At 38.1% G+C, this 17,725-nt stretch overlaps 1 long non-coding RNA gene across 3 annotated transcripts in view; it reads right to left on the bottom strand.

Moving 5' to 3' along the window:
• The window catches only part of LOC121510972, a 97,690-nt gene that overhangs the window by 46,363 nt on the left and 33,602 nt on the right, over positions 1-17,725 (bottom strand). For 2 of the 3 annotated variants that reach the window (XR_005992009.1, XR_005992010.1), the window contains exon 3: positions 4,892-5,066. This is a non-coding gene — a long non-coding RNA (uncharacterized LOC121510972). The remainder of the gene's footprint in view (positions 1-4,891; positions 5,067-17,725) is intronic. The other variant, XR_005992011.1, reaches the window with a different exon arrangement.

Here is a 17,725-nt window from a genome sequence, read left to right as displayed (position 1 = left end):
ATGATGCTATGGCTACACAGACACCAAGCGAGGTACTGACATTAGGGGTGTGAATCACCAGTTTCATCCCGATATGATACGATTTCGATATTTTGGATAACGATACGATATTTTCGATATCACAAAATCTGCCACAATACAATTTCGATTCAATTCAATATGGGGCCCAGTATCAATGTCAGGAGACTTTGTGCAAATATTTCACACAGTTACAGAAAAAACAAATGTTTCTGAAATTAAATTATTGACAGGTCTCTGGATTTAATAAAAAACATGTCTTCAACAAAAACAAAGAATGATTACCTTTAAATTAGGAACACAACTATTCACATTTGTGTTAAAACATACTGATTTAAAACAGCAAACATTTTCAGTACCAAACATTTTATTTCCTCACATCCTCAGATCCCTCTAAAGCACCAATATGGACTTTTTCTGCAACCCTTTAATATAATGATCAAAATGTTTGGCCTGTGTTCCCATTTTAGATTTTTTCTTAAACTTATTTACACCCATGTGAACTTCAACAGATATTTCTGCTCTATATCAGCCCTTCATACTTTACACAGGGGCCTGTTAATGCGGCAGATAGTTCATTTTAGTAGTTTATTCACCTTATGAGATTTAAATGAGGTAAAATATTGGCATATGATGTTATATAATGATTCTTTATCATTTTTTATTAATGGCAACCTCGATTTTAATAAATGGAAAGGTTAGACAGAATACTAGAGCAAAGTTTTATTATAAAAGACCTTCCTGTGATGTGCAGCTTTATAACAAGAGCAAGGGGGTGGGGGGTATGAAGAGAACAGCTGTCCTGCTTGAACCACGTTAAGTTTGGACAGTGTATATTTTCATTATAAATCTAATGTGAGATGGTGATGTAAAATAAGTGTATCAAAGGAGATATGCAGCAGCGGACTTTTCCTCTCTGTGTATCTGCAGCCTGCTGCAGACAGCACTCACTTCCTCAGCCATAATGGGTAAGGGGTTTTTATCCGTGAGGGATCTCATACAGCGGCTATATAAAGATAAAGACGTAGATGTAGTCGGCAAACTAAGGGGAGAGATTCGTCCTACAGTAGCATCTGTCTGAAATATACCCACACAGCTGAGAGAGGAAAGGATATCCTCATTCCCTCAGCCGCGAAACTTTCAGCCACTGCTGCTGCTTAGTTAACTAGCAGCTAGCATGTTGAGGACGCTGCCTGGGGCGGAAACTGTCAACAGGCGTGCGGGGGGAATTTGAAAATAAAAGCGTAGCTTGAAGCATCCATTTAGATTGATGTTTTGACTTTCCATCGATCTGATTGGATCATCAATCAACCAATCGATATATCGATATACATTGATGAATCGCTACACCCCTAATAAATATCATGCAATACTCTGAAAGACATCTCTTACTTTTATGTGATATATTTCAAATCAAGAGCTGTTATTCATTTTTGTATGTATCTATATTTTCTTCATCATTTTCTTTCATTTTCATTATTGATGAATTGTTTACAGCAGAGGTTTTCAAAGTGTGGGAGAGTGAGCCTCCCCTAGGAGAAATAATTTTTTTCCATGGACCCCCACCACTGTAGAATTAAGATTAAAAAATGTAAACATCTTTATTTTCAAACATTTATGTCTCATCTTTATAAAATTTTCTACTTTAAACATTTTAATATCTTGGTTTGCATATTGAACACCTATCTTACCCAGGCAATCAGTTTCAGTTTCAGTACTGAACTTATTGCAAATAAGACCTGATTATCATGCTCTGATTTAGTGGGAACTCTAAGTTTGCATCAATGCAGATGATGTAGGATTGCATAACAGCAGATCATCCTCCACCTTCAGCCTTGCCTGGTCCTCACTTCTGATCATTGTTGGTGCCAAAAATCTGCTTTTGCACAGATGGTCTTACAACACTAAATGTCTGATAAATGTCTCAGTTACCTTCAGGGATTGAAATTCCTTTTACTTCCTGTCAAAAAATCCCCCTGGTTTGATCACTAGACTTGGTGCTTTTGTCTCAGTATGACCCCAGGGTTCACACAGCCTGATGCTGTCATTAGCTTATACATCTTTGCAAACTAAATACTGTGGGCATTGAGTATCACTGGGACCAGTGCAGGAAAATCCTAGCTAGTTTGCCCCACACACAGGGTCCAAAACTAACCTTTTCACTGGCTGGTAAGTGAAATTTTTTACCAGCCAGGCAGATATTTTACCAGCCAACCAAATAAAAAATTGCTTTTAAGTTTTGTAATTTGCTATCAGTATTATTTAACATGTCATTTGGGTCTTGTATGCAATTCTCAATCAATATTTCTATAGTATGCACTAATACTAGCAATAATATATGCTAAAAGAGACAAAAAGTGAGTAAAAAGACCCTTATTATGTATAGAACGACAAATGAACTTGCTTCTGTCAATTCTTGTTTTTATAAATCACAATTCCAACCCTCCTTTATCTGGGCTAGGCAAAATGACTCAAGAGATATTCTGGCAGAGTTACTCTAAATTTTATTTTTGGTTTATCATTTATTTATTATTCTATTTTTCTCAGAAGTTTAGTTTTCTTACATTTGTTTTAGTTTTAAACCTTATGGTCCACTGAAGAACCTACAACAAATCAATTTATTTATTTATTTATTGTAAACAGTCTTCATTAACAATCTAAATCAGGGGTTGGCAACTAATTTTGGCCTCGGGCCAATTTTGTTCCTACCAACTCAGAGGTGGGCCAAAATTACATTTTTATCAGGCAAAACCTGTCTTTCCTGCTTTAAAAATACTTTTTTTCTTGTCTATACTATTATATCTTGTACAAAACGTAATTTAATAAAGTTATGTATTTAAAATCAATGAATTTGCTACAGGCTGTCAGTATTTATTTATTTGATCTATGAGCCAAGCTTGTTATTTGTTTTAATTCAATGAAACAGATTTTGCACTTTGTCTGTTACAGTGGCACACAGAGAGCGATTTTTCTTTTTTTCTCCTTTTTCTCAGAGCACACATGTGCCAATTAAGTTCCTACCTCAAACCAGTGTGCATCTGAAGTCAAGCAGATGCTGCTATTTTATCATATTTTGTCATGAATTTTGAATGAATGTTCTAAAATCTGTGTGGAATTGTTTTTGTGATAGCAAATACATATATATATATATATATATATATATATATTTTTTTTTTTTTTTTTTTTTAATCAGTTTTTTAATCAATGTCATCTGGTAGACCAGGTATTATTGGCGGCGGGCCAATTTTGGCCCGCAGGCCGCCAGTTGCCTACCCCTGATCTTAATGGACCAAAAAGAAACAATGGAAAAAACTATCAAGGCGCCTTCACAGCGCGGTTAATCTGTAGTCTGGACATGGAGGCGTGAGCATCTCCTGCTCTAACTGCAGCTAAGAGGGACTGCTGCAAGGAGATAGCTGCCTTTCAGTGCTTTGGGACGGGGAGGGGCTCGCGGCAGCCCCCGCTGTTCAAGAGGCGCTACAACGATAATGTGCTTTCATGTCAGAGTCTTCAAGAGTCACTAGAGGGGTCTAAAAACTTGCTAATATAGCTACATAGTCGCTAAGTTGGTAACACCGCAAGAAGGTACGGCTACAGTAACAATCAGCTATCCACCCCGGCACGCTGTGGATGATGTCATGACTGACGCACCTACGTGACCAAAGACCCTCTCGGCCTGAAATACACATTACTCTGCCAGGAAACCAGCCGATACCAGCATCACTCTCCAGTAACAAAAAAAGGAATTTTTCGCTGGTAAAAAAAAAAAAAAAAAAAACTCACCAGAGTGGCGAGTGGTCTTAAAAATTTACCAGCCAGAGACAAAATCTACCCATGAGTGGCGAGTGTTAGTTTTGGACCCTGCCCACACACAGCAGAACTTAGCCAACAGAATCTCCTTTTTTTCTGGATCATGGTTCCACACCTCCCCTGAAGTTTGGTGGTGCCCCCCAGGGGAGGCCCGCCTCACACTTTGAAAACCACTGGTTTACAGCATAACAGACAGGACCAACAATCTCAAGAGGTTCAAAAGATGGCACAAACTATTACTTGCGCTTCTAGCCTTTCAAAATAAATCTGAGAAATGTGGATCTGGGACCTTATTTTTAACCTTTTCTCCTGTTGAACCAGACTTATACCCATCTATGATCTCTACACGGAGGTATGAACTAAACCATGACCAATGAACCAAACCATGACCTGTGAACCATTAATTTCCTAACATTTATGTTTAACTTGCAAGTCTGGAGGGTGAAGTCCTTCTCTTAGAGGTTAATATGAATCACATATACATAAATGTGTGGTCCCTGTGAGATAGCTGTAAGTAGCACAGAAGGTCCATCAATCAGCTGTAAGTGAGGCAGGACAGAAGGAGTTATTCATGCTCAATCATCACTCATGTATACCAGTGGAGAAGCACAGACTGGCTTATGTGCAAACAGTATAGGATATTGGTTGTTGGTGAGATATTAACATTCTCATTAACAGAATACTTTTATAAATACCAGTTAACTGGGAATTTGTGTGTGCATCTCATGATCATCGAACTTTGTTCTGACAAAGATCAGCCTCCCTCTGGGACAACAGTACATGACCTCACAGTAACAAGAAGAGGATGTGAGCAGACAGGAAATGGATGTCTCCTTGGAGCAGCATTTTATCGAACCATGACAAGTAAGGACTTTTATGTTTATGGTGAATGAGCAGAGCTAAAGCTTCTGACAGTGGTTTTAGCTCTACATTAAAAAAAAAAAAAAAACACACACACACACAATGGTACATGAAACAGAAAGACATAAAACTAAAAGGAAATTTGCAGTGTCTTGGAGAGATCTGAGTCTGTACTGATTTCCTCCACTTTCTCTTTGTTTACCTTTTCTCTGTCATTGTTTACTGCTTCCTGATTGGTTGAGCCTCCTTTCTTAGAATGTCTAAGGCTGATTAGACCAAGAGGAAGTGTGTGAGTACCTCCTCTTCCAGTTAATCCAGCCCTGCTCTCCTCCTCATATCTCTGTTTATTCTCAGCTCTCTGTGCAGCTCCTCTCTCTCTGAAAGACAAACATGTTCAGGTAGGTTTGTTATTACTGGTAACGTCCATTTTAGTGTGATGTTTATCCAGAGTCGATCATGCAGGAGATACAGTCAGAGGTGTTCTTTCAGTAAAGATCTGAGACACTGAACATGTGTCTAAGGTAAAATCTTGAGACTTTCTATCACACAGCACAAACATTTGAATCAGACTTGCTTCCATTCAATATCCGACTGTGATCCAAGTGCAGGCAAAAGTGAGCAGAAACCTTTTTTTTTAATAAACAGTACAGGTTCCATGGAACCTGATCTTTGCAAAACAGATGTTTACCACTTTCATAAGTGGATCCAAATCCAGTACAGGACAAATCTTTTACAATTCATTTCAATATGAGCAACTCCATACTTTTCTTGCTTGCTACATCGTTCTTCTCCAACTGTTGGTTGTCACTGGGAACAGTCTAATTCAATATAATACTGACATAAAGATAAAACATCTTATGTAGTGAATGCATATATATACCAAACTACTACCTACTGCGCATGTGAATGCAAACCAGGCATGCAGAAGGGGGAGCTTCGAACACTTGTCCACCTGCCCTTTTGCCCCTGAGATCCAAAGTTCTCCTTGTTCTGGTCACTGTTTTATGTTATTTAATTTCATTTTTAAGGGTATGCATTAAAACCTGTTTTAACATTATCAAATATATATAAACATTTTTTTAAGTAGTTACATGATAAAAATATGAGTTGATAGTTGATGTCAAATGAAAACCTTTTATTGCATAATAAGTATGTGACTATCAACTTGCACAGCAAAAACTGGAGTGTTGAATTCTCAGTGTTAAACATTTCAGTGTTGATTTTAACACTCAAAGTGTTATTTTAACTCCATTTAGAGTTAATGGTCTTCAGTGTTGGAGTTATATGACAGTGCTGATAACCAGTGTTAGTCCAACACTGTAGAGAGTCAGTTGATCCAAGTCCAGCCTACTGCAATTTCAAATCTGGGGGGCAGAGTTTTCCCATCATGCCTTAGTGCAGGGTGTTTAGCTAGGTTTCAGATGTTTTAGATGTATTTAGATGTTTAGCTGTGTTTAGATGTCACCTGTTGTACAGGGGTCACTGCTGGGATTCACTTGCAAATATTTCCTGAATTAAATTGACTTCCTAAGTTTTTGATGTGTAAACAATTTTGCACCATGAGTGTATTTGTCTTCTAGGTTGGTCAAGTCTTGGCTGTGGTGACAGCTCAGGACAAGCTCTGGCTCTGAGTCTGCCTCATAACCCCACGATTGCTGTCAAATACCTCACAATGGGAGGTGGCAGTCAATAATGTAAGGTGTATCTGATTTTCAACACTCATTTTGTGGAACTTGCATGATGGTGGAAGAGGGGCCGTGGTTATCCACAGTATTTTACACCCACTGAAATTGACTGTAATACACTCCTTATGGTCAACACACCAGTCAAGTGTAGTCTGGTAGAGTTATTTTTTTAACACTGACACCGGTTTAGAGTACTATCAACACTACTCAGTGTTCACCGGTGTAAATTTTTAACACCATACAATGTTGCAGTAACACTGGCTCAGTGTAAAATGTAACACTTTGAAAAGTGCTGAATTTACACTCAAAAGAGTGGAAACATATAAACACTTCTCTAGTGTTAGATTTAACATTCTCAGTGTTAATCTAACACTGGCGGTTTTGCTGTGTGGATTATTATTGATGCCGATATTTAGCATTTGGCCGATTATCATTATTGGCACTTTATTTTACCAATTTTCGATAAACTGCAAGGTGTGTGTTCCCTCTGGCTTTATTTTCACCTAATCTCCTGAATACAACAAAATCTGATTGGCTAGATGTCACATGTCAACCATTGGTGCAATAAATAATGTTAGGTTTTTTGTTTTTTTTTAGCCCTGCAGCGTGAGACGTCTTTCTGTTCTTTGTTAGGCTCTTTTTCGGCTCAGCACCTGCCCACCTAGGTTTGGATGTGCATGTAGACTTTTTTTTACATCATTTACATTTAATCTTTATTATTCCCTTATCAATGCCTTACTTCCCAAGCCTTGAAAAACATGGTCTCGCAAAAAGCAATCAGCGAAGCAAACAAGAACAGAGAAGTCTAGGAAGTAAAAATGCCAGTCACAAAACCAGGCTAAAGTAGTTGAACGTGTGGCTTCATTTCTCAAAAAAATGACGCTAACAGGGTGACGTGCAAAGCATGTCGAACAGCACACAAGATTTCCATTTTTTTTTATGTCCAGAGAGGATCCGGAGACTACTTTTACATTTATTTGAAGGTTTTATCTTTTCTTTCCACTAAATGTTTAACATTTTTAGTTATCAAAGCCAGTAATTAAAGTATGCTCTTCATTGACTCTCACTGAAGGTGGCATACATCTTTTACACTTGAGTTATTTACAGTGAAAACCTATATACTGTAGTCTACTTCTTCCACAAAGAAAATTCGCGGGAAGGAATCAGTGAGGGAATCAATATAGAACTGAATCAATAAGAAGACTCGATAATGGGATTATTATCAATAAAAACTTCAAAATGAGGTTGGAGTGTGAGTGTGAGGTCGTTTAGATGAGCATGTATGAAGAACAGCTGGTTTAAACGCAGTAAGAGCAATGCAGCTCAAGCATTACAGTGTATTAAACTGCCTTCATGTTTGAACTCTGACCTCGTTTTGATTTTGGAGCATCAATGAGGAGCTACTTATACGTGCAGCCTTTCTGTTTTCCTGCTTTTCTCCCATTTTAAAGAAAAGGAAAAATACAACAAGAGTGAGGAGAGGACGAGGGAGCGAGAATGATGAATCTCAGATGAGGTGCTCCACTCTACAGCACTGCATTTTGCATCTCTCATCAGATGTGATCAAGCTCAGCTATTGAGAATAAAAGTGATGTTGGTATCTTTTTATTGTGTAGTTCTAGCACTAAAGATAAATAATTAAGTGATAAGTGGGCTAATGAAGCACAAATTCTGTATGCAAACCCGCTAAAAAAAGAATGACCTTGCTGGGTGTGATCTGTGCTCTTCAGGGTTTTTCTCACACTTTTAATAATTTACCAAAAACATACAGGAGAGTTGGATATAGCTATACAGTGTCCCCTTCAACATGTGTATTATAAATGCATAATCTTAATGATTTTGGTTGTAACTACAGTGGTTATGTTATAGTTAGGATTTTATGGTATTTAAGTGTATATTTTGCTTGAAATATATTCCATAAGAAGGACAGGATTACATTTTTAATAACATGCTATATTAAAAAGCATTTTCTACATCTAGAACTCTGGATTAAAAGAGGAGAGACTATCAAAGCTGTTTTTAATGGCAATTTAGAAGAATGTTTTAATCAATAACAATGAAGTCAGACAATTTCAGGGGCATGGCCAACAGAAAATTACTGTTATAAGGACAACCAAGACTTGTACAAGTTTAGGGGGAGGTTAATAACTCTCTAGTGATTTCCAAAAGTGAGGGTGCGTTTTGTAAGATTCCATGTTAAATTATTCCTGAATATGGACTACTGAGCTGTAAATGTTGAAAATTTGTGATTTTAATGCTTGCTCCATGAGGGGCTGACATAAACATCCTTATTGTAGGGCTGGGAGATTATGGCAAAAATCAAAATACCGATTAAATGCACTTTTTACCTCGATTATGATTAATGAATGATTATTCCACCCCCAACCTCCAACTCTGGAACATGCACAGATCAACAATTTATGGTTACTGATTGAAACAATTGAAATCAAAACACACACCAGCTGAAATAAAAAAGTTTCTTTGTAAAAGTCAAATCCTCCAAGAATAAACAACTTGAATTTATTGCTAACAAAATGAATGATTTTTATACTGTTGTATAAACATTTAAAAATAATTTTGCTGCTCACGTTGAGCTGTCCGCTCCGTGTTTGAGCTTAACTGGATAGAACGGTGTCACATGACTAGTGCTTCTTCTATTGGGTTTCCAGCAGGCTACATGCAGTGCGACACTGGCTGCCTATCACGTGACTACACAGCTAGTAGTTTGTTCTCCAGGGGGATGGTGCATTAGTAGAGAGAGATATAACAGGGGAAAAAAAATGAAATAATTGACACGGAAGGTTTTCGTTAGTTAGAGGCTAAATGTCGGTTTTGATTATTTTCGATTAATTTCCCAGCTCCACCTCATTGTTTATATGATTTTGCTCATGACAGAACTTTAAAATGTGGACATTTTGATTACATTTCAGTGTCTTTTTATATCACGTCATGCCTCCAGAGTTAGGATGTAGGACTGTGATGCTTCATCCACCATTTGTGGTGATGAGTAAAAAATTAGAGGTTCCAGACTTTGTGGCCATCCTTGGGTGCTTGGGGGCATATGGCAGTGTGATCTGTGAGCTTCAGAAATTCCGTCTTTTGTCCATTTTTCTTGGTTATTCCTAGAGCAGTTCTGTCATTATGGAGAACCAGCATCATCTCTAACAAGCTCAGCAAACACAAACTACCAAGAGTTTATTTCCCCAGGGAAACAGGTGATGATAGCACTGACCTTACTGGCAAAAGATGAGCAATAACCCTTGATAAATACCATATTTCCTCCAATGAAAACCAGGAGTCAAACTGTGGCCAGGCCCTGTATTACAGCCGGGATCATGGTCCACATGAACAAATAAGGCCGGTGTGTTATAGAGGATTAACATGTTAATTTCTGTGTGTTTTGAGTTGGCACAGCGCAGCTTTCACTGCTTTTGAACGGGATTCTATTTGAAACGGTGCAGCTTTTCTTGACTTTATGGGAAAGAACATCACACTGTATAGATTGTCACCAAGACGCTACTCAGCCAATGAACTCCTTTGCTCAGACCAAAGAAACCCAGAAAATCACAGAGGAGCAGCGCAGACAGGAGAGTTTACTGAGGGATAAACAGAGTGAGATTTGAAGTGGGTATATCTGGCACAACTTCACCAACTTCCAAGGTGCATGGAGGATGAGGAGAGTCTTGAAGAGAACAGAAATCTCCAGGAACACTTGTAGTTTAAGGAACAGGTCTAATAAAGGTGTTCCTTAAACTAAAAGTGTTGCTGGAGTTTTCTGTTCTCTTCCAGATAAACAGAGTGAGTCAGAGACTGTTTGTTCATGAAAAGAGGACGGAGACAAACAGCTTTTCTGTGAAAATGTACAGGCTGTCCACTGCAGGCAGACTGAACCTGTGTGTCTCGTATGTTTCAGCACCGCTGTGATGAGTAATGCAGTTGTGCGTAAACGTCAATACGAGACCAAGCACACATCTTTGAGAAATTATCTCGACTCACATCTGGTCAGACGACACAGAAAATAAACGCACTAACAGCCTGATCAATCAGAAACGTCACACAATCATTTACTGACCAACACGTCACGCTGTTTTAAGAACAGCGTTAAAATCCATTTACTGACAAAGGAGGTTCTCTGTCACTCTTTGAGCTCAGATTTAAAACGTTCACAAGATGAACTGAACATCATTACTGTCACTACATGAGAAAGTGTGAGGATGAGAAAAAAAAGAGAGGGACTCAGCTGTTTACTGGTTTAATAATCATTTATCAAATCATCATCAATGTTGTCAAGTTCTGATAAAACTTACGCTTTAGCAGCATCTACGCTAATCTCTTCCACCATAATTGCACTGGCCTGTCACTGTTTGCTTACGCCACAACTCTGCCGCGCCCTAAAGTACTGCCCCTCAACGCCGATTGGTCCTGTCACTTCTTAACCGGGGCCCAAACTGTCCACATGGGAGCTTAGCAAGATGGATTCGCCAGTGAAAAACACAGAAACGGTCGAATCCATTTGCTTTGCAAGGTAAGCATCCTGTAAAATGTATCACATTCATGAAAAGTAACACTAGCATGACCAGCAGGTGTGTTAATCTCTTCTTGCTTAGAACAACTTGATTTAAATCTTGAGTCACAGGGACATTCATTGTCAGTTCAATGAAATACAGAATGTTCGGTTTGGTTAGATTCAATTTGATCTGGTGCAATCTGACTGTGCAATCCCAAACTTTTTGTTTTATAAAATTCAGAAAAGGGGGGAAACAAGATCATTTCAAAATAGGCTAAGTATTTTTAAGTTTATCTATCAGACACAAAATGACAGGTCTCCAGTTCATCCACTCTGACATTATGTTTATGAACTCAAGTCTTCATCACACACCCAAACGGTTGTCCCACTCTAACAGTTAGTTGGGGAGGGGTTAAAATAGTTTTGACTGATACATACTGAGGAATTAATAAAGTTGTGTTGAACTGAAGTCTTAGCCCTTTCAGCACTTGTAACTTCACTGGCTTGATTGCTCCTGCTAACAGTAAAAATTAAATATCAAATTTGTTCGCCCATGGCACACTTGAGATCAAGTCAAGATCTCAAGGCACACCATCTTCATATTCATGCAAAATCACCTCTTTCAATTTTCCTACAGCATCTTTAGTTGTTGCATAGTTGTAATAAGAATGCATGGTTGTTCAAATTCAGTGTTGCACCATCGGGGAACAATTCAATTATACAAATACATGCTAAAATGTGGATTTTTGCAACATACTTTTCAGCCATATCAGCCTTATTTACAGTTCTTAATTAAAGCAATGGACTGTAGCAAATCCAAAACTTTTTAGTACCCATTACAAGCCATGTTTAGAACAAACGGTGAGAAAAAGGGAATATGTAACAAAGCTGCAGTAAGAAAGTACAAGAAATATTACTAGAAAATGTTAGTTTTTTTAAGAGGTTGTCCAATTTTTTGATACGTATAAAGTCATTGTAAACATGCATGGTTGTACAGATACCTGAGGTGAACCTAGACTTGCCTCAAAGCACACCAATGTGCTTCGCCACACCAACTGGGAACCACTGCACTACACCAGGGCTGAATTTTTGGCTGACTGCCAAGGTCAGACCTACACATGGGTCTGTATGTGACCTCCTGACTGACTGAGTGATGATACTTTCGGACCCATGCATACAGAGATGCGCTATGGGAGGGGTTTAGTTGTACTCAAAGCCATAGGTAATGGCTGCCTCCAGTGCCGTGATTACTTTGGATGTAGCTTTACCATTATGTCAGTTTTATTAAAACTGGGCCACCTTTCTGTTTGAAATTAAGGATAAAAACAATACTGAAAGCTTTTCATGATGTGGAAGATGTTTTTGTTCCCCTGCCAACCTGCTGCAGCATGAGTCTGTGATAGTTACGGGGGAAAGGGTAAGTTGTTGTATGACTAGCTGTATGTAATGGCTGCTAGAGGAGTGATTAGCTTGTTGTGATAAACCACAATTACAGTTTTGTAGGAACTGGACAACGTGTCTTTTTTTTGCAAGGGCAGAGAGCAACACTGAAAGCTTTTGCGACAGAAGAGACGTGTTCGCTCTTCTCCGCATAGGTTTGTGATCGTTACGGGTGGGTTCTGCTGGTGTATCCAAGCGCTGCTGCCATGGTGGCCATTAGCTCGGATGTAGCTGAAGAAAAGCAGCAGTTTAATCTGAACTGACCACATTTCTTTTAAGACAAGAGCATAAAGCCACATTGAAAGCTTGTCTTGGCAAAAACTATGTTTTTGCACGTATCCCAAATGGCCCTGGCATTAACTTTATTCAACGAGAGGCTTTGCCATTTTCAATCTAAGGCAGCGGTAGCTTGTCAGCGGTACTGCACGTGCATGTCATTTGTCGCTCTGATTGGCTTGTCATGAATGTGACAGAACGTTCTTCCAAGTCCTGCCTTTTCTTAACGCATTCTTTGGGAGCTCATATATCCATACTATGGATATATGAGTCGTTTTGGTGTGTAAGGTTAGCTGTTTACTGCCAACAGGGCTTGATGTTTTTAACTTTTAGGATCCTTCAATTCTCAACCCACAGACATAAGGGACAGCACAATTACACACCCCAAAAAAACAATCGGCCTACTAGACACACAGTACAGTCTGGCATTTCAACGGGAATCCCAACCACTTGCAGTCAGCCATATACTAGGTTTTAATCTAGTCTTGTTTTATTCAATGTTCTGTTTACAAAATATCCAAGAGTTTAGAGCGAAAGAATTTGTTGATGATTTCTAGCAAATTCAATGGCTCTTTTCAATTAATATGTCATGTTAATATTGATCATAACAACTGCTTAATGTTACTGTAAATGCAGACATTAAACTTACAGAGGGGAGAACACACCATTTACCTTGTGACTGCTTCACATTAATCACACATGGACGTTTGGGTTGTTGTTTGACTGCCCTTTAGTGTCTGAGTAAAATATGATGATACGTGGATTCAGAATGAGCTGTTGTCTCTCTTTACAACACATGCATGCTACCACAGAGTGCATTCATGGCCCAGAATAACCTCAGAATTTGGATCAGTGACATGAATCAGTGCTGTCAGTCAGATGTCAGATATAAAAATAATGCAAATATCTGACCTGGTACCGATTGCAAAACCAACCTTTGGTCTGAACAGTTCTTTAATTTTGACATGTAACTAAGAGAAGGAAAGCTATTAACAACGAATCCTAAAATACTGATCTTCCTTTGAGCATTAATGAAAGAATGACTGGGAAAAGAACCACCAGTCAAGTGGATATTTCTAAGTCCAGGCATTTTGTGAGGAAGTCAGTGCATGTGCATATGTGAATGTACATGTCTGTGTCTGTGTAACAATGCTTGTGGGAAGTCTGGTGTCATTTAACAAAGTGTTATGTAGAGTCTTTGGATTGAAACCTGGGCTGACCTGAGAACTGCTTCAGGGCTGACAGCGGAGAGCCAATGACGCTGTCAGACATCCAAACTATAAGTTCCTCACCATAGGAGGGTTGGAACATTCTTTCTGTCATACCACTGCCTCACAGGGAGCCATAGAGTCTCATGAACTCTGAGCAGTATCGTTTGATTTCAGGGCAGAACCGAGAAAACACACACACATGTAAAGTCATATGCACTATGACAGGAGGAAGAAATTTAATGGAAAATCACTACTGGTTATTACACCTTGCTGTGAATAATTTTTCAAACCCTAATTGTTCTGTTCTCAATTTAATGTTTCAGTCAGAGAAATTATTTTTCAACCCCCTCAAGTAGGACTGATAGAAAGGCCAGCGTTATGAAAATTATATCCATCTGTTATCAGCTGACAAGGTTCTGCATGCACACTAAAGAGGGATGGTGTTTGCAGTTTTAGGTATAAAAAGCAAACACTATGCCTAAATCAGGAGGAAATGCAGCATGGCAACAACATTTCTAGTCCAAAGTAACAATCTTCAAAGTTTCAATTATTACCTGCACAAAAATGACTGAAAGCAAAGATTACACTGCATGAACTCAATCTTAGCTAGTGTTCGGCCTAATATCTCTTTGGAAATATCTTATTACACTGATCCAGACCCAGCCCTGAAGCACGTTTGCACAATTTTTAATTCAATTTTAAACAAACATGCCCCGACCAAGACAATTAGGGTGATAAACCATTCTAATCCCTGGTTTAACAATAGTTTATCTGACAAATTATACATCCGAGACAAGGCATGGAAACGTGCCAGAGAGACTGGCTTAGACAGTGATTGGCAGATGTTTAGGAAGCTAAGGAACAAATGTTCTCTCCTCATTAAAACACAAAATCCAAATTTTTCAGTTCCTTTATCTAAATTTTGGAAAACTGTAAATTCTCTTAAATCAAACACTGCTTCATCCTTTTCTTCTCAAACTGTCACAGAAAATGGCCCTATATCTGATAAACTACAGCTGGCTGATATCTTTAACCATCACTTCGTAACAGCTTAAAACACCTTTGTGAATCTCAGTAATACTAACCATTCTTCTATAACCCCACAATACAATCATGCCAGCCAGGGTCATCATGGAGCTTTTCTTTCCTTTAGAGAGTTTACTGAAAAAGAGGTACTCAACTCATTACTCTCCTTAAATATTAAAAAATCGACGGGAGAAGACCAACTCCCCCCCAGTTCCCTAAGACTGGCTGCCCCTTCAATCGTCAAACCAATAACCCATGTTTTTAATCTGACCCTTTGGACTGGCATCATACCTGATCTTTGGAAAGCAGCACACGTTTTACCTCTTTTCAAAGGGGGAGACCCAGATGAAATCAACAACTACCATTAACATCTCCAAACTTTCCTGTCTTGCAAAGGTATTAGAATCATTGGTTAATCATCAACTGCGCACTTACCTAGCTTCAAATAACATTCTCTCTCCCCATCAGTCAGGCTTCAGATCAGGTCATAGTATTACTACTACTTTTCTGAGCAGTCAAAAAGTGAACTCAAATAATCTCAGTTTCACTTAGAAGTGGTGTAACAGAGTCAGTAGTCACAATAACATATGAATCCAATAAATCAATTTTAAATATTATAAATCCACTTCAAAGTTAACTTGACTCTTTTAGTCACAACAAAAAACTGAACTCAAAATTAATTAAAAACATCCTAACTCCACTTTAAAGTGGTGTAAACAGTTTAACTTGAATAGGATCAAAAACATATGAATCATGCAGATTCAAAACAATCTTTTTTAAAATGTAGCAGCTTAATCTGAGATGTAAACAAAACATTAACACTGGAATAAAACCCAAATACAAGGCACTCTTGTAATTTCAGTGCAATTTCTAAAGTACAACTAGAGCTGCTACAACCCCCCCCCCACACACACACAAACACACACACAAACTTTTATCTCAGAGACTCAGCAGTGACATGGGGCAAACATCTGAGCTCCAAATGTCTGTAGTGAAGCTAATGGCGGTGAAGTTGCTTTTCTCTAGTATGCTATCACTAGTATGCAGTACTTTGTTGTACAGCTCCGGTAAAGCAGTGTCAGTAATGTAATGTCGAGACGGCAGGGCATAGTGTGGGTCCAAATTCTCCACCACGGAGATGGGCTGGTTGTCCAAAGCAATGAACTCGACCACTTTTTCTGTTATCTTTTTTGCCTTATCGCTCCCTTGAGGGTACTTGTCTGTTCTCTTAAAGTCCAGAGTGTGCATCTTCGGTGAAGCTGCCTGTTGCTCTTGTAACGTCCCCGTATTCCGCTGCATGTTTTGATCCGAGATGACTAATTTAAACGCAGCTCTGCTACTACCACCCCATGAAACGGTTGTGCTACAGATGCTGCAAGTGCCAACTGGACTGTTTTTGCTCTCAAGTTTGAAGTTTTACCACACTGCTGACATATTTAACACAAAGCTAATGATGCTACCACTGCTTTGTTGTTACTGGTGTGTTTACGGCCTGTCGTAAATTATGCTCCATTTACGGCAACTGACGTAAACGATCGGCTGGGCTGATCGGATCAAATTGCGATTAATTAAAAATGCTTAGTATCGGCCCAGATCCGATACATGTGATCAGGATCGGGACGTCCCTGGTAGTTTTTTCTGTACAGTTGTATATTATTTCAAAATTTATTATTTGATAAACTTTATTTTTTTGTGTGCAGTGGTGTTTACTGTCTGCTAAATTTGAAGTGATTTTATTTTTATACAATCGCACCTCACTTGTTGCATGTTTACATTGTTGATTTTTTTGTCTGTAATGAAGTGTTTACTGTGTCAAACTTGAAGTAAAATTTTGCACAATCATGCATTTCTATTTTTGCATTTTTACATTGTTGACAGTTAATTTTTATCTTCAGTCCTTTTTACTATACTAAGAGTGATTTTATTTTTGCACAACTGCACTTAATGTCCATTGTTTACATTAATGTATACATGTAGGGTGTTGTACTCCACTGCTTTTGAGTTTTTGCAATGAATAGCTTTTACTTTCTTTCTTCATGTTTTTCTTCTGCCATTTACACATTTTATACTGGTGTTCAGCCTAGATGTGAGTCTTATCCTCCAATTCTGCTTCTTTCTCACACTTGTATTTAAAACTGGAGTTTTACAAAGTCCATGTGATATTCTATGAACTTGGTCAAAACATATATCGCAAGTTGACAGTATTATAGACTTGAATTTTTTGTGTACAATAGATTTCATTGTCTGCAAAATTTGAAGTGATTTTATTTTTATATAATCGCACCTCCCTTGTTGCGTCTTTACATTATTGTAAACTTGATTTTTTTGTCTGTAATGAGCAGTATTTACTGAGTCAAACTTGAAGTGAATTTTTGCAGTCATAGATTTCAATTAAGCATTTTTACATTCTCTACTGTTTAATTTTTGTCTTTACTACTTCTTACTATTTGCTATTCTTGAAGTGATTTTATTTTTGTACAACTGCACTTTTTGTTTACATTATTGTATACTTGAATTTTCGACAGCAATAAATAGCTTTCATTTTCTTTCTTTTTGTTTTTCTTTCACAAGAAAACAACTAGAAAGAATACAAATCCACCCAATAGCTCTTGTTTTTTTTCAGTACAGCTGTGAATTGTGCTTTTGTATTCAGAGTTTAAAGCAATGCAGTCTCCACTAAAAGAAACATGATGCATCACAAAATGATAAGAATGCGTCTATTCAGTGTTGCCTGTCAACAGCTGACATACTTGTCACTGGTATTTCTGCTTTTTTAACACAAAGACTGTGAAAAAGTATAATCAAAAGGAACAATCTATTCCATCTCAAATGCATAAACCCTAAAATAAAATATGTGAAATGAAACATCTTTGTATCAAAACTTTTAAAAA

This window comes from Cheilinus undulatus, linkage group 6, assembly GCF_018320785.1.
Source record: "Cheilinus undulatus linkage group 6, ASM1832078v1, whole genome shotgun sequence".
NCBI classification, from domain to species: Eukaryota; Metazoa; Chordata; class Actinopteri; order Labriformes; family Labridae; genus Cheilinus; species Cheilinus undulatus.
Note: the sequence above shows the minus strand (reverse complement) of the source record. Positions and strands in the feature narration are given on the sequence as shown.